Below are 23,360 nucleotides of genomic sequence, written 5' to 3'. Positions count from 1 at the left end.
ACATGCAATGTTATGTTGGCATACCTTTATCATTTAGCTATATTGAAAAATAATTTATCTTTATTATAGAAATTAAATATTTTTCAGAGAAATAAAGCCTAAAGTTGTAAGTATATAAGAGATTTTTTAAAAGTTGTGAAATTAAATAGTATCTTTATATTTAATTGGGTTATTAGTATATTTGATTCTAGTATTTCCATAGCTCTAATCTTATTTCATTGTTAGCCACACTGATTTTTTTTTTCTTTAACTTCTATGAGGAAAAAATGAAATTAGCCCAGCATGAGATTATTCATTGTGGTCCAACATGTATAGCTTGGTTTGGAAATGTTTGCCTGCACTTGTGGCTGAGTCTCAATCAGCACACCAGTTTCATATAATGTATACAGGTTTTAATTTTAAATACGTATTTTCACCTGTTTATCAATCATTTTTAGGATGTAATCAAGTATGTTGGTAGCATAAATATGCATTTGTGATGATATAGACTTTTCCTTGGAAATTTTATTAAACATTCTTGTGTGTGCATAATCAAAATTATTAAAGAATTAAGTGACATTTCTAGGTTGACATATAGTTTTAATCTACAATGATTCAACTTATATCTAATTGAATATTTAAAGTATACAGCGTAAACTACATATAAACCACAAAAACAAATTGTGGAACACAAAAGTAAAGAGCATAGAAATAAAAAAAAGCATAGAAATCAACTGACATCAAACAGTAAGAAATATCACTTTATAAAACTATGGCACTCAGCATCAGCATATAGTTAGAGATTTGATGCGGATCTAAAATTCAGAGAAGCGTGAACTGACATTGATTCTATGGGACCAGGGAAACAAAAAACCTGCCCTTAGTAATAATTTGCCTAAAAAGTTGGGGCCTAGACAACCATCCTGTTTCCCTATCTCTTTGAGAACAGACCATGGGTTTTTAAAGAAATGGATCAGATTAAGTATCTAGGAAAATTCGTGACTTAAAAAAAAAACAAAAAAAACCTTCCTTTTACAATTTAATCAGAGAATAAACACTTGTAGGAAGGAGATTTGTAGAAGATTTCATTTTACGCATCATGCTAGCAGAAAGAAAAACTGAAGTCAGCACCACCCTGAATATTCAGAAAAACATTCTTTAGCGAATGGCCAAAATCAACATCGTGTTCCTGGATTGTTGAACTTGCTTCCTGACCCATCAATTGGCCTTGCATCTGGGTTGGCTGCTAATCTAGCTAGTTACTCATTCTCAGAAAAGAAGGAGCTTTTGATTTTTAGCATTAGCTTTTATTTTGATATTTTGATATAAAAAAGTGTCATACAATAGGTTACTTGCAAGAGTTTCTTTCACTATTCAAAACGTATTTTTAGTATATTAGTTACATGATATTGGGCTGGCAGCAATAATCAGAGGATATACAAAAGAATAGCCGTTTCCTGGAAGTATAAGCAATCACAGAAGAGGCCATCTTGTGTTTACCATGAGAATCAGTTGTCATTTTCATGACATCATTTATGTTTTTTTCAGGTAAATTTTTGTACTGATGCAATTTTGTTCACTGTCTATGCTTCTTTCACAACTGTCCCTATAACCTCTGCATTGTTTCAGACAGGCAATTCCTGTATTATATTGAAATGAAAGGCCTAAATCAGAAAGCTGGGGTTTAAATTCTTAGTTTTTAGAGATACATGTTTTATTATTCACTATCTTTATTCTTTTATCTTTGCTCTGATATATTACATTATGTTTTCACATGGCCTTGTTCAAAGACTGGAAGAGGAAGAGCCATACTTCTTATTGTGTCTGTTTTGACAGAGGAGAAGATCCTTCACCAAAGTCCCTAACAACCCACTTTTGGTGTCATTGGTTCCTACCTGGTGATTCCTTTAGATGGGGGGATGGAATTGTCACAATTGGCTAAAACAAATCAACATTCACTCTGGGCCAAGGTGGGGTCAGCTTCCGTAGGCACATAATCACACCAGGGCTCTGCCACTGAGACAGGCAAAGGGAGAGTGAGGGAACTGATGGACACCAACAATGACTGGCACAGCTTTATGGCTACTTTCAATTCTTTATGCAACAAAGACATTTCATGAGACTCACAAATTATACCAGAGGAATTCATTTTTGTGTAAATGACTGTAATTTGAACGTCAAGTAAAAGTCTTAAGACTATAATAATACTACATTGTCTCTCTCTCTCTCTTTTTCTTTCTTTATTTTATTTTTTTGACTGAGTCTCACTCTGTTGCCTAGGCTGGAGTGCAGTGGTATGATGTCAGCTCACTGAAACCTCCGCCTCCCAGGTTCAACTGATTCTCCTGCCTCAGCCTCCCAAGTAGCTGGGATTACAAACATGCGCTACCATGCCTGACTAGTTTTTGTAATTTTACTAGAGATGTGGTTTCACCATGTTGGCCAGGCTGGTCTTGAACTCCTGACCTCAAGGGATCTGCCTGCCTGGGCTTCCCAAAGATCTGGGATTACAGGCGTGAGCCACGGTACCCAGCCACATTGTGCCTTTTTATGATCTTTTTATAAACACAATGCGATACACAGTGTGAATGTGTAGATTTTTTTTGTTTGCACTGTTTATGGCTGTTGAAGATTGAATGAGGAGAGCAAATATTCTCTCAGATTTAGTTTGAATACAAACCACAATGAGAAAAATAATAGAATGCTTATGTTAAGTTCTATTCTCACAATGTATTAAACCTCCTAAAGCAAGCTGTTTGACATAGCTTTTTCTTTTTTTTTAAGAGAAAAATACAGTGTTTACCATGGAAAAATTTCCAAATTACAAAATTAATATGTTCTGTTTATACTAGTTTAACCACTTCTGAAATTTCTACATGAAAGTGAAATGGCTTTCATTCTGCCCACCATGTAAAGCAGTTGGGCGTGCATTTTTCCAAATATTTTTCCTGTCTTTTTAAAATTATTTTAGATTCAAGGTGTAACACGTGCAGGTTTGTTACATGATTGTATTGCATGATGCTGAGATTTAGGGTACAATTGAACCCATCACCCAGGTAACGAGCATAGTACCCACTGGGTAGTTCAACCCTTGTCCTACTCTCTCCTCCTCCCTCTTGTAGTCCCCAGTGTCTATCGTTTTCATCTTTATGTCTATATGTGCCCAATGTTTAGCTCCCATTTATAAGTGAAAACATACAATATTTGGTTTTCTGTTTCTGTGTTAATTCCATTAGGATAATGACCTCCAACTGCATCCATGTTGCTGCAGAGGAAATGATTTTGTTCTTTTTTATGACTGCATAGTATCCCATCGTGTATATGTACCACATTTTCTTTATACAAGCCACTATTGACAGACACCTAGGTTGAGTCCATGTCTTTGCTATTATGAATAGTGCTACAACAAACATACAGGTATATATATCTTTTTGGTAAAATAATTTTTTTCTTTAGGTATAGACCCAGTAATTAGATTGCTGGGTAAACTAGTAGTTCTATTTTTAGTTCTTTGAGAAATCTCCAAACTGCTTTCCACATTGGCTGAACTAATTTACACTCCCACCAATAGTGTATAAGTGTTCCTTTGTCTCTGCAGCCTCTCCAACACCTGTTAAATTTTCACTTTTTAACAAAAGCCATTCTGACTAGTGTGAGATGGTATATCACAATTTTGATTTGCATTTCTTTCTGATTAATGATATGAGCATGTTTTCATTCATTTTTTTGGCCACTTATATGTCTTATTTTGAGAAGTGTCTTTTCATGTTCTTTGCCCACTTCCTAATGGGGTTATTTGGTTTTTTGCTTGTTGATTTTTGTAAGTTCTTTATAGAGTCTGGATTTTAGACCTTTGTCAGCTGCATAGTTTGTGAATATTTTCTCCCGTTCTGTAGGCTGTTTGCTCTGTTGATAGTTTCTTTTACTGTGCAGAAGCTCTTTAGTTTAACTAGGTCCCACTGTTAGTTTTCACTTTTGTTGCAATTGCTTTTGAGGACTTAGTCATAAACTTTTTACCAACAGTGAAGTCAAGAAGGATATTTTCTAGGTTTTCTTCTAGAATGTTTATAGTTTGAGATCTTACTTGAGTTAATTTTTTAATATGGTGAGAGGTAGGGGTCCAGTTTCATTTTCTGCATATGGCTAGCCAGTTTTCACAGCACCATTTATTGAATAGGGAGTCATTTCCTTATTTCTTTCTTTATTTTTTTTAAGCCTGTGTCGAAGATCAGGCAGTCGTAGGTGTGTGGCTTTATTTCTAGCTTCTGTATTCTGTTCCATGGGTCTACGTGTCTGTTTTTGAACCAGTACCATGCTGGTACTGTAGCTTTGTAGTATAGTTTGAAGTCATGTAATGTGATGCCTCCAGCTTTGTTCTTTTTGTTTGGATTGCTTTGGCTATTTGGATTCATTTTCGTTCCATATGAATTTGAGAATAGAATTTCTAATTCTGTGAAAAATGACATTGGTAGTATGATAGAAATAGTGTTGAATCTGTAGGTTGCATTGAGCAGTATGGTCATTTTAATGATATTGATTCTTCCAGCCCCTGAGCATGAAATGTTCTTCCATTTGTTTGTGTCATCTATAATTTATTTCTTCAATGTTTTGTAGTTCTCCTTGTAGAGATCGTTCACCTTCTTGGTTAGATGTATTCCTAGGGGTGTGTGTGTGTGTGTGTGTGTGTGTGTTGTAAATGGGATTGCATTCTCAATTTGGCTCACAGCTTGAATGTTATTAGTGTATATAAATGCTACTTTTTTTTAATGTTGATTTGTATCCTGAAACTTTACTGAAGTTGTTTTTCTAGGTGACGTAGCTAATTTTTAAAGCACTTTGAGTTGTAGGAAAATAAGTTCACCAAATTAATTAATTTAGTCAACAAATACATCCTGAACACCAACTACGTACCAGTCATTGTCCTAAGGGTGAATATACAGAGATAAGTGGAATAGTTAAGATCAGAAAAGTTGTAATTGAATGAAAATATGAAATGAACAAACAATTCGAAAACAAACAAGTCTCAAAGGAACAAAAAGGTAATGTAACGTAAAATAACAGTGCTGAGATACAAAATATTAGATAATAAAGTCAGAAAAATCCCTTATGAAATGACTTTTAAGCTAAATTTAGACAAATAGATCTCCAAAATACACCCTTGAGCTAAAATGTCTTTTTATATTTAATTGTTTAAAAAGGAGAAGAATATTTTTATACATGAAAATTATATAAATTCAAACTTCAATGTCCATAAATAAAGATTGGTGGAAAAACAGCCATGCTTATTCATTATGTATTGTCTATGGCTGGGTGACTAGTTGTGACAAAGACTGCATGACCCAAAAGCGTAAAAATATTTACTGTCATGCTTTTTATGAACTTTGCCCATCCTTGGTCTCAAGATGAACAAAACTGAGTCTCAGGTAGAGAGCCAGGGGAAATACATTCTAGGAAGAGAAAAGAGTACACAAGAAGTTCTAAAATAAAGCAAAGCCAAAAACAGAATGACAGTGATTATGTGGGAAACAAAGAAATTCAGTAGGAGAGGTTATCAGGGCCAGTTTATACAGGGTCCCCACGTCAGCCAGGTGGAACTACCATTAAGTGCGATGGGAAGCCCATGAAGGATTTTAAGCCAGGGATTTCTTGGTATTATCTTTTAAAAATGTCATTTATATGCTGTTGGGAAACTTTACTAAAGGAGAGCCGTAACAGAGAGCAAGCCTGATTAAAAAAAAAAAAAGTTACCTACTGGTAACGGCCAGACAAGAACTGACAGTGGGGCTTGGTCAGTGCTGGTCAATGATTTGCATGTTACAAATCTTTGAAGAGAAAAGGTCAGAAATTAAGGGTAAGCATTTAGACACTTCCAAAAAGGATTTCTTATTGTGGTGCCATTCAAGCATATGAGCAATTGCTTATTTATATAACATGCTTGGAAAGAAGGAAGGAAGGAAGGAAGGAAGGAAGGAAGGAAGGAAGGAAGGAGGGAAGGAAGGAAGGGAGGGAGGAAGGAAGGAAGGAAGGGAGGGAGGGAGGGAGGGAGACAGGGAGGGATAGAGAAAGGGAGAGAAGGGAAGGGGAGGGGGAAGGAGGAAAGAAAATAAGGAAGAAGAGAAGAAAGGAAAGGAGAAAGACAGAAGGAAGGAAGGGAGGGAAGAGAGGGAAAGAGGGAGGGGAAAGGAAAGGAAGGAAGAAAACTTCAGAACCCCAGCAAACTTATTTGCAGTGTGCCTGACTTCCTTATTCTTTGATTTTAATTGTGCTTCAAACAGCTTTATGTGGCCTCTATTTAATTTAATGAAATAAATTAAATAGTTTTTACCTTACCTCATACAAAAAAAAAATCAGTGGAGCTTGATAAAACATTTGCGAAGTCCTATATAAATTACATCTCTGGCTCATTTTTACCATTGTATACTTGTGAGAACTTCAGTCTGAATATTCACTTGCTTGGCACACAGAATGCTGAAATTCTTGCCCCTTACTGTTGGAAGGAGACTAGTTAAAAACTATCTGCAGTGCTGACAGTTCTTGCAAAAGAGTTACCATTAACAGTTTTTCTATCACCAAAATGTTGCCAGTATATAAAACATCAGGGCCAGCTCTTGATGATCTTTCTTCAAGGCATACATAAGAAAATTGGATTGAAAATAATATTCCATTCAGATGCTTATTTTTATTGTTGTTAGTACACTGGCTACACAGACATACTTAATGGATAATTCATTTGAAGTTTTAAACTTTCAGCAGAAAGTAAAGAAGGTTAATTGATTTATACTAACACAGATGAAGAAACTTTTGTGTAGTTGAGAACAAGTTAAAGTGAATTTGTCTAAGTATGATTCTAACAAGGAAAGACATTAAACACTAAATGTCGGAGTAAAATTTCTAATGTGAATTGAAACAATTGCTTCATTCTCAACAAAATATAGGATACATAGTAAAAAGAGTTCTTAGTAAAGAGTTAGAAGTCTAGAATTTCACTCTACTACTTATTAATCATCTTTAAGAAGGTTATTTTAAATACTTCCAGCCTCAGTTTATTCAACCAGAGAATGGGTTAATCATATGTAATCTGTTTAATTTACAGTTATCTGATGTAGCTAAATGAGATAATGACTGAGAACATACTTTGGAAATTATTTATACACATTACTATTAAAACGCTTGTTAAATGAGCTCCTAGAATCAATATAGTTACTAATGTACTGCAAGCAAAAGTGGTCAAACTACTCTGTGCGTAAATAAGGCACAAAGGTCATTGGAATATTTTCAATGGTGTCTGAGGAAAGTAAAGGGAGTCAAAAGGTATATAAATCATCTCTTACCTACAACTGTCACTGTTTCTTCTCATGTTGACTTCTGAGTTGGAAAGGTTGCCCCACCTCTGAGTTAAGCTTAGCTCTCAGACATAAGACAGATGAAGCAGGTTATTAGCAGCTAGCGTGGGGAGGCCAGTTTTAACTTTTCAGTTTACAAGATGATTTTTTGCAAAATTCCACTATAAATCCAGACAGATGTATTTTGTATAACTTCAATTTTTCTCCTATAACTATTTTCAAGAATATATATGGAGTGGAGAATTGAGCTTTAGAAATGCCATTTCATATGTATTGTGGTTATTTTCACCCCACTGGGAGCAAATGGCAGAATAGATGCTGAAACCTAACCTGTATAAAAACCAGGAGTTTTGGCCAGAAGCTAAAATACTCTCTTACAAATAGCAATCACAAATCTTTTTTGATGTGGACTGAGTTATAAAGAAAATGGAAACTCTTACTCTTAAAAGACCATAAGAAACAAAGTATTATCTTTCCAGCTGAGGTTAGAGTTGTTTGTGACCTTAGAGCTGGCAGCAATGGAAAAATCATGTCAAGTTTTATATGCTGCTCACATGGTTGCGTTTTTCCAAAGGAATAAGTGCACATATGATTCTGATGACCTCATAAGAGATATAAAGGTGTTATATTATAGTGGAAGACCAGCAAGCCTTTACATGAAAACTTCCTTTTTCCTGCAGAGTGTTCAAGATATTACCCACACCATATAAATTATACAGGGCTTCCCAAACATATAACTGCCTGCTTTTAACTAAAGCTAAAGCCAATGTGAAGGCAGGATTTTGGCTGCTTTGACCTCAGATAGCAACAAAAATGAGGCATGAATATGGACTGTGGGGGAAGGAAAACAGGAAGTATTTTCCAATGAGATTATCCTCCAGGGATATTAAATAGTAAAGAAGCAACTCATATATATTAAACTTAATCTGTAAACAAAAAGTTCCTTTATGATGAAGTAAGCAGATGATTAAGTATTTGTGAAACATAAAGCAGACACATGTAACAGAGTCATTAAATACAAAGAAAATTAGTCAGACTGGAATAACAATAAGCCGAGATAGACTTGTCTAGCCTAGATACAAACAGTAGAGAAAGCCTGGAAACGTTTATCCTTCCTTTGACTGATTTTTACCTATCAGCACATTTTTTAAATGACCCTTCTAAAGCTATCTCTTGGAGCAAAAGGTAGAATCCTGAAACTCATATTCTAGCTTCAGTGATGGTAGCTTTTCCAAAAGGTCTAAGCACTTAAACAATTTAAAAATAGTTTTGAAAGATAATACAAATATTATCTTTCAAATACAAATATTTGCATGTGTATATACACACACACACACAAAAACAGTTTTTTGCCAAAAAAAATTGAAAATCCATCATGCACACTTCCTCATGAGTGGTCGATTAATTGACACAGTCATTCTAGTGGAGTTGAATAGCTATTCCTGGACACACCTCGGATGTTAAATGTTTAACATTTACCAGCTTGGTCCTTGTGTACTGGCAACACTCAGTGTAATGATCAAGACACCTTAACCATTGTTATAATAAAAGTAATAATATATGAAAAAATATTCAACCAGACACATATTCTTTTGAAGAATATAGTTTTTTACTAATAAAAGTCACTTGAATCGTCTTAATGCCTGTGGAAAATGGTGACTAGAAGAATTTTTTAGAGGAATTTTTCAATGGATAGCTCCAAGAGGAGAGTTTACATTGTGTTCATGGTATTCAGACTCTTTTCTCCATTAACTTGAATTGGTACATGAAAAAATAAAATAAAACACTCATCCTTCTACTATATTAGAAACATAATTTGTTTCAAATCATAAAAGAATAATGCATTTACTTTTACATTGTGCTGCTATTGTTTCTTAACCAGCTTTAGCAAGTGTGAAGAAACACTGGGCAGTGTAACTAGAAGACCCTGTTTTTATTCTCAGTTCTTTCCCCTCTCCGTTATGAACTTGAACTCATTTTCCCCACTCCTTTGGAAACTTGTGCCATTAATTATGCTGTCTCTCACTTTTATCTTCAAAATCTCTCCATCCACTGGTTTCCTTCCATGTGCTTTCATAAATGTGTTCCCTATGCTGAAATATGTTCCCTGTGCTGAAAACACACAAATTAACAAACACACATGCAAACTAACACTTTTTTCTTTGATATCTTCTTATAACCCATCATCCTGTTTCTCTGTATGTTTCAACAATCCTGACTCTTTGAGATCTTCAAAAACTCTAAGGTCTTCAGAAACAATTTGACGTTATGCAACAATGCCAAACATCTCCATAGCCAATGACTTATAATGTTATTTTAAGAGAAATGTCTTATGTTTCTAACTCTTTACATATTCTTCAACACGTAATGCTCTTATTCTTTTATTATTATTATTATCTTGGTAAGAAGACTTAACGTGAGATCTGCTGTCTTAACAAAATTTTAAGTGCACAATACAGTGTTATCAACTCTATGACCAATTCGACTGTTATAAAGTTTCAATTATGTAGCCAGTAATATTCTTTCATTTTTCCGATGTCTCCCCCTCCCCCCCACCAATCTTTGCCTGGCAAATTCCCACATTCCTTAGTTGTCTCTGCTTTAGAAAGGTCTGCCTTAATCTATAGTAGGTCAGCTTTATTGCCTATATTATCTTGTGCTTAGCCTTTCTGAACACTCAGCTTACCTGTTAAATGTCTGCTTTCTGCACCAGACTTTAAGCTCCACTGGGGAACATATTGCTTTTCACAGAACCTGCCACAAAGTGAATGATCAATAAATATATACTGAATTAAACTATTTTCTTTCCGGCCAAACTTCTTAAAAGAGATGTTCATAATCATCATAAAAGCTTCCTCAGCTCAAGTTCACTCTTCATTATTCTAAAATATGACTTCTGCCCCCACAAATCTGTTGTATTTGCTTTCAGAGAAGTCACCAGTGACCTTGTAATTGCCTTTAGTTATTGTAAGTCCTTAACCAAGCTGACCTCTCTAAGACATTTGATACTCCTAAGGCGAACATTCAGTAATTTGTTTAACATTTATTGTTTTCTGTGTGTCAGAAAATGTGAAAACGCTTCCCTTAGATTTCATCACATTTCTTTCACCTAGTTCCCCTACTTCTCTAAGTTTTCTTCCTGTCTTTCCTGAGCCAACTTGCTTTCTTGTTCTTACCAAGGATTATTATCAGCCCTGGACTCTCCCTTTTACTTTATTGGCTATTCTTACATAAGATGAGTCTCCTTTAGTTAAACTGCTCATCATCCTGCTCATCATCTCTTAAACTATTACAGCTCCTTCTTACTGATTGTTCCCTGCTTCCAGCCATGCCCATGCCAAGGCACCTCCCACTCTCATCTTCATTTAAAAATACACCCACAGTTAGTCTTTGCTTTTAAATTTGTAATGTCCCCTTATTGGTCACAGGATACAGTTTAAATTCATTAGCCTAAACCACATGGCCTTTCACAATATCTCCCCAACTTCCTCTGAAGCCTCATCTCCAGATATTCTCTGTTGTACCCTGTGCTCCAAACATCCCAAATCATGTCATGTTTTAAAAACACATGCTACCCTCACTTAAATATGGGAGCTGTCCTCACTTTGCACCTTACGCTAAAAGTGCTTATGCTTCTCTGCTTCTTCAGAAAATTACATCAAAGATCTTATATGGTAAAAAGGGAGGTATCAGAAAAACATTTGAGAATCTGATCAAAAGATATTGAACCTCTTATCAGATAAAGTCACGCCTGCAAAAACAATTTTTCATACAATTTCATGGAATTTTATCTGCCTTGTTCATTTTGCAGAGTTGAATGTCAAAATACTATGTAAATGCGAGGCACTCATTTTTCTTCCATCTGAGAAAGAAAAATCTTCATATGCTATCTATTGCCTATATTAGGAGCTCAAGCAAAATGGCTTATGGGTAATTTTGAATAAATTGGCAATTTTATCAGGTTGGTCAGGCTTCAAATTAGATAATATAGTCTATACTCAGTCTGAAACATATAGAACAATGGGGCTTTCTGTTAATTAAATAATACAAACATTCCCTAAAGTCATATTGTAGGGTGCAGTGGGGAGTAGGAATAGTATAAGTTTCAGAAGGTAAATACCTGAGAATAGCAATAACACCTGAGATTATGGAAAGCTAGTGGATTTAAGATGACACATTTCTTATAAGTGATAATTTCTCGACAACTATCTAGCCTCTTCTTCAACAATTAACCATTCTATAAACATTTATTAAGCATTACTCTATGTTTGCATTGTACTAGACACTAGGCTACACAGAATTTAAAAAGTCTTTAATCTTGAGGCTTCGTTATCTGGAAGATTGCAGCATTCTTTATTTCTAGTTCCCCATGAGATACATAGTAATTGACTTATTTATCACATGCTGAACATGAGTTTAAAAAGGCAAACTGGTGCTGTATATACTGTGAGCTTAAACATCAATATCAATTCTGATTACCTTTGAGTTTGAAATGCAGAAAGGACACCAAAGAAATTCTAGCAAGGAACTAATGATACCTGATAACAAACAACAAATAAATGTTATTGTTTCAATAAAGACATGGCATGAAATGATCAATGTTATACATAAGAGCTTCTAATTATGATTTTACTGCACTGAGTGTCATGAGTTCTATAAAAGCAGAATAATTGAGCAAGCAAAATGAAATATTAGCTGGTTTCAGATGAAAGCAAGTGTGTCAGTCTGAGCTGCCCAGGCAGTCCTGTTTTCTGAGATGTTCTATGGCAGCAGTTTGAAGAACATATCCTAAGCCTTTAGGTGCTGAGTACATTTTGGAAGACATGTACTCACCTCTGAGTGATTAAACTACTGGACATTGTACCACAGCTAAGAGGAAAAATGTGTCCACTGAAACTAAAATTTGAAATTTATAGTTTTAAAGCTAGATTTTACAGGTTTATTGATACTTTGCATGATAGAGCAAAGCAATCAAAGGTACATACACATTTTTAAAGTAAAGTAAGAAAAGGAATAAAAAGACTATAAAACAGTAGCTAAAAAGCTTATGTGGCATTTTGAGCAGCATTTGGATGTGAATTTAATTTTTATGTAATACAACTCCATATGTCTGAAAGTCTCTTTTTGTATTTTTTTTTTTATTGCCTAAATGTCACAACTAACAACTAGTTTGGAACCACACCTACCACTGCAGAGGAAATACTGTAAATGGGTGTGAGTTGGTGTGTGTGCAGCCATAAAACTTCAAGGACTAATTTCTCAAGTATAGGTATAATATTGTTCTCAATAGAGTTCAATAAATGCAAATCAATAAATAAAGAACAGATATTCCTCTAGCTAATGTTGTTCAATAGAATATCAATTAAGAACAAGGAAGTGAAAAGCTAAATTCAGCAAGATTTTGTCATCCCCTTGACTAATATTGAACCAACGATAACTACTCTGAATTTGATCATCTAACAAGTAGTTCTCTTAACTAAGAGACACATGGTCTAAATCAGAAACTCTTAATACACATGCCTTAGGAGACCCATGAGACCATTCAACCTGCTGTGCTATTCCACAGCTGCTGCACAGTCAGTCCTGCCATTCTATTATTGCTGGGACCTAAACTGTCTCTACACTCAAGCAGTTATCACGTCCCAAAGTTAAGCAACTGAGAAAAAATTTAGGCATTCTTTTTTGATGTTTGAGCAGATACTCTACCTCCTACCTTTTTGTCACCTTCACAACATAAAAATATGCAAACCAGCTTGTGGACATTTAGCCTAAATTAAGATAGGCATTCATAAGGATCATAATAAAAAATGTTCTCTAATAAACTCTGAAAGTGTAAATGTTAAAAGAAGATGCATAAATTAGACACTAGGTTTACAGGTAGAAAAAAACAGAATTAGAAACATCATGTGTTTGTTTGTTTGGAAGGTAGGTCACTCTATCTCTACACAATAAATGGTACAAACGGGTAGGGATTAATTTAAGTAAGTATAGACTTATTAACCTAATTTTTCTTAAAATGTGCTGTGGACTTATAAATGAATGAATTTAGAGGTTAAACTATGAGTTGAGCAGAAAGTGAAAACAGTTTTATGGACCAAAAAATTGAATTTTACATTCAGCAGCAGGGTTGTCACGTAATGGATATCAGACAATATTTGTTGAATGGCCTAGGAAAACTATATTTTATAGAAATGTTGAACAATTATGAGAGTAATACTATGTTTTTTCAATTTAACCCATCACACATTTATTGGGTGCCTGCTGGGTGTAAGTCAATCGTCACATATTGTGCATAGTGAAAATCTGAAGTTAGAGAACAAGCAGTGTGTTTTCCAAAGAAAGTCCATTCTGATGTTTTCATTTCTCTATGGAAATTATTGTAATCACAACTGCAAGAAAATAATAACAGAGATCAAAAAGAAACATCTGATATTGGGACATAGAAAATAAAGTTACTAAAAAAGTATCTGAATTTTTAAAATATAGGTGTGCTATTCAATTATGTATTGTGTAATAGATTATAATGTAAGATATAATAATTCTATATAACAACATATTTACTATGATATATATGTAATTTTTGAAAGTTATTTTGCAAAATATTTTTGCCATTAAGCGTACAAATTAATGGGATTTCAAGCAAAATTATAGTGGAGCAGTTATTGTTTGAAAAGAAAACACATTTTAAATAAAATAGCATGTTAGAAAAATACAAGTCAACATATAAAAATCTGTATTATTGATTTCTTGCTATAATTTTTACAGAAAATGATCATTTTATATTTCTGCTTACAACTACTATTCTCTGTGAGCCTCGCCGATAATGTTTTTACATGTGAGGTGTGTTAAAACTCTATTAAAGAAGTTAGTCAATTATAGATAATCCATTGGCTAAATGAGTTTTCTATCAATGGACTAAAAGTGGCAGCTGCTTGAAATAGTATTGTAGATTGAATCTATTCATGAAAATGTTCTTCCTATTAACTGGTGCTTACAGAACTTGAAAATTAAGCCTTAATTCAGAAACTATAGTTAGGGTCCAAAAACTCTACTTGAAATATCTTTTATTACCTTTTTTTTTTTCACAAGGGAGCCAAACTGTTACTTCCTCATAACTGCCATGCAATTTTCAGGGATTACTTTAAGTGTGAATTGTCAACTATTTCTTCCAGCTGCCTCCTGTCAGGCTATAATCCCATACTGAGCCTTGTCAGAGGTCACTGAGCTCTTGACTAATGCACTTCATTAGGGGAGAAAAGCAGAATGTCTCCAGCACACAAATGGCAGGAGACATACAGCAGAACTGGGCACTTAAAACAAATCGCACTAAACTGTAAATCCATGAAATCTTAAAAGTTCCTTTCAGTATAGTTCTAATCACTCAGAACAAAAGTTACTATATCAAGTTTCTATAATTACTTTGGATTTTTTTAATATATGATACATTCTGGAATTAAATTCAAGCTACTAACAATGATAGATAAATGACTAATAAGGAAAATAGTTATTCCAAAGAACCTGCTCCTTTTTCACAATTGTTCCTTTAAATTAATTTTTGTTTAGAATTTTTACTTTTCTCAGATCATTAGTATAATACATTTATTTCAAATCTTTGAAATTCTTTATATTGAAAATTCATCTACTTTCAATGAAGGTGGAAATTTACAAATATAGAAATTTGGAAAAATGTAAATTTCTAATATTTATCTATATAAACCTTCACTATAGGAGCATTTGGTTGGCTCAATAATTAGATAAAAATTTTCCCATTATTTTGCAGTAGACTATTTAAGAGTAGCTCTTGAAGCAAGCTACTACATACCTATTCTGTTTTTATTCTTGGTCATGATACTGACATTTCTGTTTTTGTGTTTTAGCTTTATAAGAACAATTTTGGAATATTATTCTTTAGTCAGAAAGATATTAATGTTCATTATAAAATATGCTAAAATATATATTATTATTTCCTTTGCCAAATTTAAATAACCTTAACAGAAAGTAGGGATATATATTAGTCTATGATATTATTTTATATGAAATAAACTAAGAGAAGCTTTATTCCTGCCTAAGGATTAATTATTAAAAAAACTTTTAATCACACCTATCAAAAGTACAAAATGAAATTACATAGTTAATAATGGTAAAATGAAATAACCAGTGTCTGACTACCATATTCACTACCAAACATGCTATCATTTTGAGAAGACTTTCTTTAATTTAGGAGACAATCTTCTTTAAGTAAAAGTGTCACTTAAAAATGAAAAAAATACAAAATACATTAAAATGTGTTGAAAAATCTGAAGAAGGTATATACATAAATGCTAGTGTTTTGCTTGCTCACCTGAAAAGACTAGGTTCTTCATTTTTTTTCTTGAAAAAAATAACTGAGTTATATACTCCACATCTGTATTTAGAAGTTATCTTTATAGGAAACTAGAATGATGCATCTTTTTCCGGCTTTGTTTTTGAGATGGAATAACAAACATGAATTGTTAAGAGCGGCAATGTCACTAATAGGTTTTAATTTTTTATCTTTGTTTTGTATTCTTCTCATAGAAATGCCACTATTTTTTTCTCCTCCCATTTCTCTCTATATTTTCTAACCCAGATGTCAGGAGCCAATTTAAAAACTCATAAACATAAAACTACACATCATGAACACAACTGACTATGTTACATTCGTAAAAACTGTGGCATAATCTCACCAATATTCATTACATTCTAGTCAAAGTAACCCAGAAGGGTGCAATCATTTCTCAATCACAGTTTAAAAAGTCATTACTCAAATCAGAGCTTAGAGTACAATCTACTGTTTTCTCATAATTACTTGAGGCTCTTTCTGGTTTAGAGAAAGTCATAAACTGATGTCATTGAGTTTTCCTAGAGGCATTTTCTTTTAAAAACCATTTAGATATCTGGTAGGTACTTGCTCACACTGAGAATTGTTTTGTGACATTTTGATATGTTCTCCCAATGTTTTTCTCACCATAATTTGCAGTCACCCTCTGGACCTCCATGACAGTGGAATTGAATAACATTTTTTTCTAAAATCCCAAGGCTTCAAATTAGGGATCAGGAGTAAGCTCTTCTCAACAGAGGGCTCATGGGTCTGGACTTTAATTAAAGTTCTTCTAGTGCTAAGAAACGTTCTCAGTTTTCCTTCTTCACCTATGTCTGGGAATTTACTTAAAATTAAAAATTTCTTTCAAGATGAACTTTTAACATTCAACATAATATTTAAAAAATAATATGTTCATATATAAAACAAATAACCTATTGGAAATGCAATGCATTATTAAAATACTAAAAAATTATTGTTGCAATGTATCCATATAGTGATAGTAGACTGTAGACTTTCCAGTGCATGTCAGGTGCAGCCCAAGAAATTTCTGAATTTGTAGCAAGATGGGTCCCAATTTTCCTTGAGATTAATTTTCACTGAAATAAAGCAGACAGTTTCTTAGTTATCCTACATATAAGAGAACCATTTTATATTATTAAATTCAAGTAGTTTATAGTCTTAAAAGTATGTTCTATCCTTTTAGTAGACTAACATACTTCTATGATATAATGAAATAAAGAACCAAGGAAAAATGTACTGTGAAAAATGAGGAAATCCACCAGTAGCAAGGATCACTTGAAGGCTAGTAAGGCAGGAATCAAAGCTTTCTCTAAGATTTGAATGGCTACTATGCAGAAAAGGTGATTTTTTTTTGTCTTGCACCAACATGTAGAACTACTACTAATGGGTAGAAGCCTGGCAAATATACATTTGATTCAATTCTAGAAAATCTGAATTATCTAACATGGAGAAGGGGATCTCAAAAAGTAGTGAAGTTGTCTCTGTGATGGTTCAAGGAAACTTTGGGTCACACTTAGTCAAGAATTCACAGAGCAATGTCTGTAATGGGAGAGGGCTTGAATCATATAGGACCTTTTGAAACCTAAAATTCTTTGCTTTTTGTTTAGATAAACAATGCAATTATATACACAAAGTAGCAATTGTGATGAACAAAAAAAATCTCTGTGGACTTGTTCTGTGCCTATCACCTGCTGGAAGTTTGAATTTATCAAAGGCAGCGACTTATACATTTTTGCAATTAAATTTCAAGTACAAGAATAAAGAAAAACATTTTATAAGGGGTGTTTTAAAAATAAGCTTGAAAAAAAGCACGTACATTTTGACCTTTAAAAATGTTACTTGCTTGTTCACTTCTCCTCTCTTTGTTTTTCCAGGCCATGGTAGGAAAAACACAAAATGAGCCAAAAACATTTTCATCTAGCAGAAAGCAGGAGGTGCTCATGAATGATGAGAACATGTCAAACAGATACAGAAGTCTGTTTGAAAGGGGCTCCCAGTGTCAAATCTATAACAATTTGGGCATAAAAAATAATGAATAAAATATTATAACCAATTGGAAATAATAAAAAAAGCCCTGAGACCAAATTGGTATAATGAGATAAATTAATTGAAAGTTTGTTGAGGAATGGGGTATTGACATATGATATAATTTGGCTCTGTGTCCCCACCCAAATATCATCCTGAATTGTAATCTCCATGTTTTGAGGGAGAGACCTGGTGGGAAGTGATCTGATTATGGGGGCAGTTTCTCCCATGCTGCTCTCCTTATAGTGAATCAGTTCTCATGATATCTGATGGTTTTAAAATGTGGCACTTCTCTTTTGCTCTCTCTCTCCTGAGGCCATGTAAGATGTGCCTTGCTTCCCTTTCACCTTCCACCATGATTATAAGATTCTTGAGGCCTCCCCAGCCATGCAGAATGGTGAGTGAATTAAACCTTTTTTGTTTATAAGTTACCCAGTCCCAGGTAGTATCTTTATAGCAGTGTGAGAATGGACTAATATACGTAATAAGCACAAAATACGTATTATTGCTGTAAGTATTTACTATTAACATATATATTAATTAACTTTCCAGTGGAGAAGCCTACCTTAATCAACTAATAAAAATCATTAGCATGAGACTGAAATTGCCTGTCACCTAGTAGAATGCAATGAGAAGAATGTAGTGGCATTTCAGTGAAGTACAACCTGAATCTAATAATGGGAAATACTAGACAAACCAATTTTGAGAGATATTCAACACAGAAAATGGCTTGAAATCTTCAAGTCTCATCATCATGAAAGTCAAAGAGCAACTGAGGAATTGTTCCATGTTTAAAAAGACTAAAGTGATATGAAAAGTAAATGCAGCACATGATTCTGAACTGGATTTTTTGTCTGTTATGGACATTGTTGAGACAACTGGTGAAATCTGAATGGGGACTGAGAATGAAATGGTAATAATGTGCCTATGCTAATTTCCTGATTGCTATGCTAATATTTTGGTTATGTAGGAGAATGTAAGAAATGCACATTGAAGTGTTTGCAAGTTCAGGAAAAAGTATTCTGTGTGCTGTGTGCCTTTAACTTTCCAGTAGGTTTATGATTGTCCAAAAATCATATATACTGTTACATATAATATATATTCATATATATGAAGTATCTATTTACATATTATTACAATTTATCTTCTTTTGGCTCAATATATCAAAGGGATGCTAACAATCAAGGTTGTAATAATGATAGCACAGGTTTTTTTATAATTAGTGATCCTTTTTACCTTTTTCAGTGAAGGATCAATTATTATCTTTCATAAATATTACAAAAGTAACTTTTGCATTGGAAAGCAACTTTTGGAAACAGCAGGGAACACTTGGGCCATAGGGTATCCCTGTGGTATAACAGAAGCACTGCAACTAACTAGGTTATTACTGTAAGCATATTCATTAGTGTCTGTGAAGACATTGTTAAATCTTTTAAATGGGATTACTAATACTAGTCTTGGTAGACTCTTGTAGGTATTAAATAAGTTTAAAAGAAAACTATCAAAGAGCCCTAGTGCAATGTCTAGCACATAATATCTACCTCTTCATTCTACATTCACCAAATATTTATTGAGTAGTGTTTGGGTTCCAGGCTGGTATTATGCACTGGGACTACAAAAATAAATAAGGATTTCATAGTATAGTGGGTAAAACACACAAACAAATTATAACATATGGAGATAGTGAAATGAGAGAGTCATGCAACATAGAAGAATAAAACACTAAACAAATGCTATTATAGTTCATACGGGAAGAAAGGTTAGAACACGTGAAATCAGTGCTCAACTCTAATTCCAATACTACTCAACATTTTAATTTATTATATGAGACTACTATAGAAAAATATGCTTTAGAGAAGAAGACATGTGAGAAGTGAGTTAGTGTCAGATAATATTGAGTCTTCATTTAATAATATAATTTATGATACATAATATCTAAACAAGACTCTTTCATTCTATTGTGTTTAAAGGAAAACCAGCACATCTGATAGTTATGGAAGAATTGCTATGTATCAGATAATGCCTTAAGAATTTTACATATATAACTTATTAAATCATCACAATGGACCATTGACTTAGCTCTTATCACAGTACACCTTGCAGACTCTTAACTTTTGTGGGTACTCATATCCACTTGCTAATCTCATCTAATATTAAGGCTTTAAATACAGTACTAAATTTTTGCTTAACTGATTTAATTATTCATATGGCTGATTTGGACTTTTTGCTCTGATCTTAAGATTCATGTATCTCAGTGTCTTGGATTCATATATCTCACTGTCTCACAGGCTTTCCAAACACCAAAAACTGAGATAGCTTCTATGCTCCATAGCCTTCTGTCACTTAATGGTGATTCTATCTTCCTATTTAATCAGGCCCCAAATCTTTGAGTTATCCTTGACTGTGTTTTCTCTCATTCCCTACAAGCTATTCATCTGCAAACCCTATTAGCTCTATTTTCAAACATATATCCTCAAATCTAACTTCTTATTATTATCACCATTACTACCTTCTAGTCAAAGCCCCATTTTAAACTCTTTGTTGAATTTTTGCAATAGGCTTCTAACTGGTCTCCTGCTTCTCTGCCTTCTTGCCACTTCATTCTACTGTTAGCACACAAGCCACTCCTCTGTCAAAACATTTTCATAGCTTTCCAAATCACTCAGAATAAAACCGAAGTCCTGGAAATGGCCTAAAGCGCCTATAAATGCTCCATCTTCCTCTTCTTTTAGGTTGCTCAGTTTTCCAACTGCTATTCCTTTCTTAGCAACCTCTCTACCCAATACCTGCAGAATGTTCTCCCTCTCTCCCTTAACGTCATTTTTCACATTCCATCATTTCAATAAGGACTTCCCTGGTACCCCTGTTAAAATTCAAACCTATTTACTTTGCAGTCTTTATCCATCTTCCTTGTTTCTCTTCCGTTTTTTCTCAGAATATTTCATCATATAATACTCTACATACTTTTGTTGTTGTTGTCTATTGTTTGCCTTCTTCCATTGGAATGTAAGCTCCATGACTGAAAGAAACTTTGTTTGTGTTGTTTACTGCTCTTTCTTGGACTGAAAAATATTAGGCACTGAATTAGGCACTTCTTGAATGCTTGAATAACCTGAACAAATTTGCATCCCACAGCAAGGGACAATACCAGAAATAAAACTCAGGTAGTCTGGTTCAAGAGTCTGCGCTCTCACGCTCTCATTCTTTATAATATATTATTGGGATAACCTTTAGCTCATCCCCATCTAAACCCTGAATACCCGTTTATTTCCAACGCACTCAGTAAACTGAACCACCTCCCAGAATATCTTTGATATTGCAACTCTGGCATCTCACAGGTAAATTGTACTAATGAATGAAGAATATTATTGTCACAGAAGGATCAGTTTAAAAGAGGACATATTCCTGGAGGAGTTTAGGATATGTCAAATAGAGTGACACCGTGTGAAGTGATGGCAAAACATACGGTTCTAGAGTCAGTGCATATGTACATATGCTGCTTAAGCACAGCCAGTGAATCCAGCATTTTTACAGATTATCTGTTACATACATACACAATCCTCTCTTCACTCCCCACACTAAATTGGCACTGATATTTCATAATATTCTACACCCTAAACAGAGACACACCTGCATAGGTTAGTATGAAAGCCAAGTTGACAGCATGTTTTATGCACTGGCTTATTTCTTGGCCGGAGATTTGTTTGCTGTCATAGAGACCTGGCTTTAGAGCTGTTTTTAATGTAACATAATAGAACACATACAGAGAGTACTCAGTCAACTTAAAAAAGTGTATATTGAACACCTTCTCTGTCCAAGGTGCAATAAGGCTAGAAAGAAGGATAAGAAGCAGTTGTTTCCAGAAGGAGTTCACAGTTTAGATAGGGAGGGAAAATTAATGCATACATAAAATTATCAAAGAACTGAGAACCAAAATGTAATCCTGACTGGAGACAATTAAGATAAAAGATGAAAGCCTGAACCAATGTAGTTAAGGAAGGCTCTGTGAAGGGATGAACATGAACATTTATTAAGTACCTGCTATGTGCCAGGTGCTTTGCATATATTGCCTCACTTAATCATCACAGTAACCACATGGGGTCTGAATTATTATGTTATTTTTATAGGTAAGGAAATTGTGTTGAGGTCTGTCCAATAAGCATTTATTGCAATCTTATTGCAATCATTTTGTATCTCCAGCCAGGAACACAATGCCAAGTTTGGAGGAGCCAAGCTTGGCATTGTGTTCCTGGCTGGAGATACAAAATGATTGCTTTCAGTCCTTTATGAAATTTAAATTTTAGTTGGGAAGGTTGGAAACAAGATAGGTGAACATAATTTAAATTTGATGTTGAACCACATTGACAAGACTAAGCTTACTTTCCATGGAAATGACAAGAAGCTTCCATCCAAAAATGTGGGTGCCAAGGAAGTTTCTGGAGGACATAGCGTCTATGCTATATCATTAAGGACGGCAAAGATGAAACTCCCCTCCAGACAGAGCAGACTGTAAAAGCAAAGTCACAGAGGTCTGATCCTGTACGGCATGTGTATTAGTTAAAGTCATGCTAACAGTTATTTTTTAAAAACCCTAAACTATATATTGGTTCAAACCTGATAGAAGTGAATTTTTCCATTTGCAATGTCAAAATGAGTGCTCTTGATTTCAAGGAGTCTCTTCTTAGAGTGTTGATTCAGGAACCCAGGGTCCTTCATTCTTGTGTCTCCTCCATCATCAATATGTGATTTCCAAGGTCTTCAAGCTTTTCTGCACCAGGTTGACAGAAGAAGAGTGTGGCTAATCACCTATGAGAAGCTTCCATGCACCAATTCTAGAAGTAGTTGTCTTCAATTCCATCTCCCTAAAAAACAGTAACACGGTCATGTCAATCTGCAAGGGAGGCTAGGAAATGTATTCTATCTTTTGGCTCAGAAAGGGAGGAGGTTGTTTTCATGAATAAATAGTGATATTTGATTTTGTGTATAAATTATGTTATTGCAGTGCAAATAAGGAGAGATGAGAGAGAAAGGTACAATCCCACCATAGAGAACCTTTTTATTTCATGATAAAGAGCTTCAGTTCAAATCAAGAAACATTCCTTGAGCAAAGACAGGTATTGTCATGTGCTAAGGGCAAAACATAAATCCCAAGCTTTGTCTTCACGTGATTGTATTTTAGTAGCACATATTGAAAATAGATTGATTTTAAAAGTTTAATTTTTAGCTTGTAGGTAATAGACATGGCAGGAGAGAGGGGCATAAAAGTGAGGGGATAGAATGATCTGATTTGCTTTCATATATATTATTCAGATGATGGCAAATGAGATAAATTTGAAAGTGAAAGACTATAGGCCAGTAAGCGAACATTTCTGACTTAAAATAGGGCAGTATTAGTGGGATGGAAATTTAAAATTTAAAATTTAAAGTTGGAAGCCATAATGTTCCATATGTAGAGAAAAAAGAGGAAAAGTCAAAGATGACTCCTAGATTTCTCATTTGGGTGAATGAGGTGATGGCTTTCCCATCAACTGAGACATGGAATACAAAGGGAGAACTGGGTCTATGAGACAGGATAGTATGGTGAATTCAGTTTTTGAGAAGTTGAATTTGAAATGACAGGAAAACATCTAGCTGTAGATGTTCATCAGACT

At 34.2% G+C, this 23,360-nt stretch overlaps 1 long non-coding RNA gene across 1 annotated transcript in view; it reads right to left on the bottom strand.

Moving 5' to 3' along the window:
- The window catches only part of LOC129525767 (uncharacterized), a 120,852-nt gene extending 98,286 nt beyond the window's left edge, over positions 1 to 22,566 (bottom strand). The window contains exon 1 of the long non-coding RNA XR_008670234.2: positions 22,324 to 22,566. This is a non-coding gene — a long non-coding RNA (uncharacterized lncRNA). The remainder of the gene's footprint in view (positions 1 to 22,323) is intronic.
- Positions 22,567 to 23,360: the final 794 nt, after the last annotated feature.

The sequence above is a fragment of the Gorilla gorilla genome, chromosome 10 (genome assembly GCF_029281585.2).
Source record: "Gorilla gorilla gorilla isolate KB3781 chromosome 10, NHGRI_mGorGor1-v2.1_pri, whole genome shotgun sequence".
Classification (NCBI taxonomy): domain Eukaryota; kingdom Metazoa; phylum Chordata; class Mammalia; order Primates; family Hominidae; genus Gorilla; species Gorilla gorilla.
This window is presented reverse-complemented; position numbering and strand designations above follow the sequence as displayed.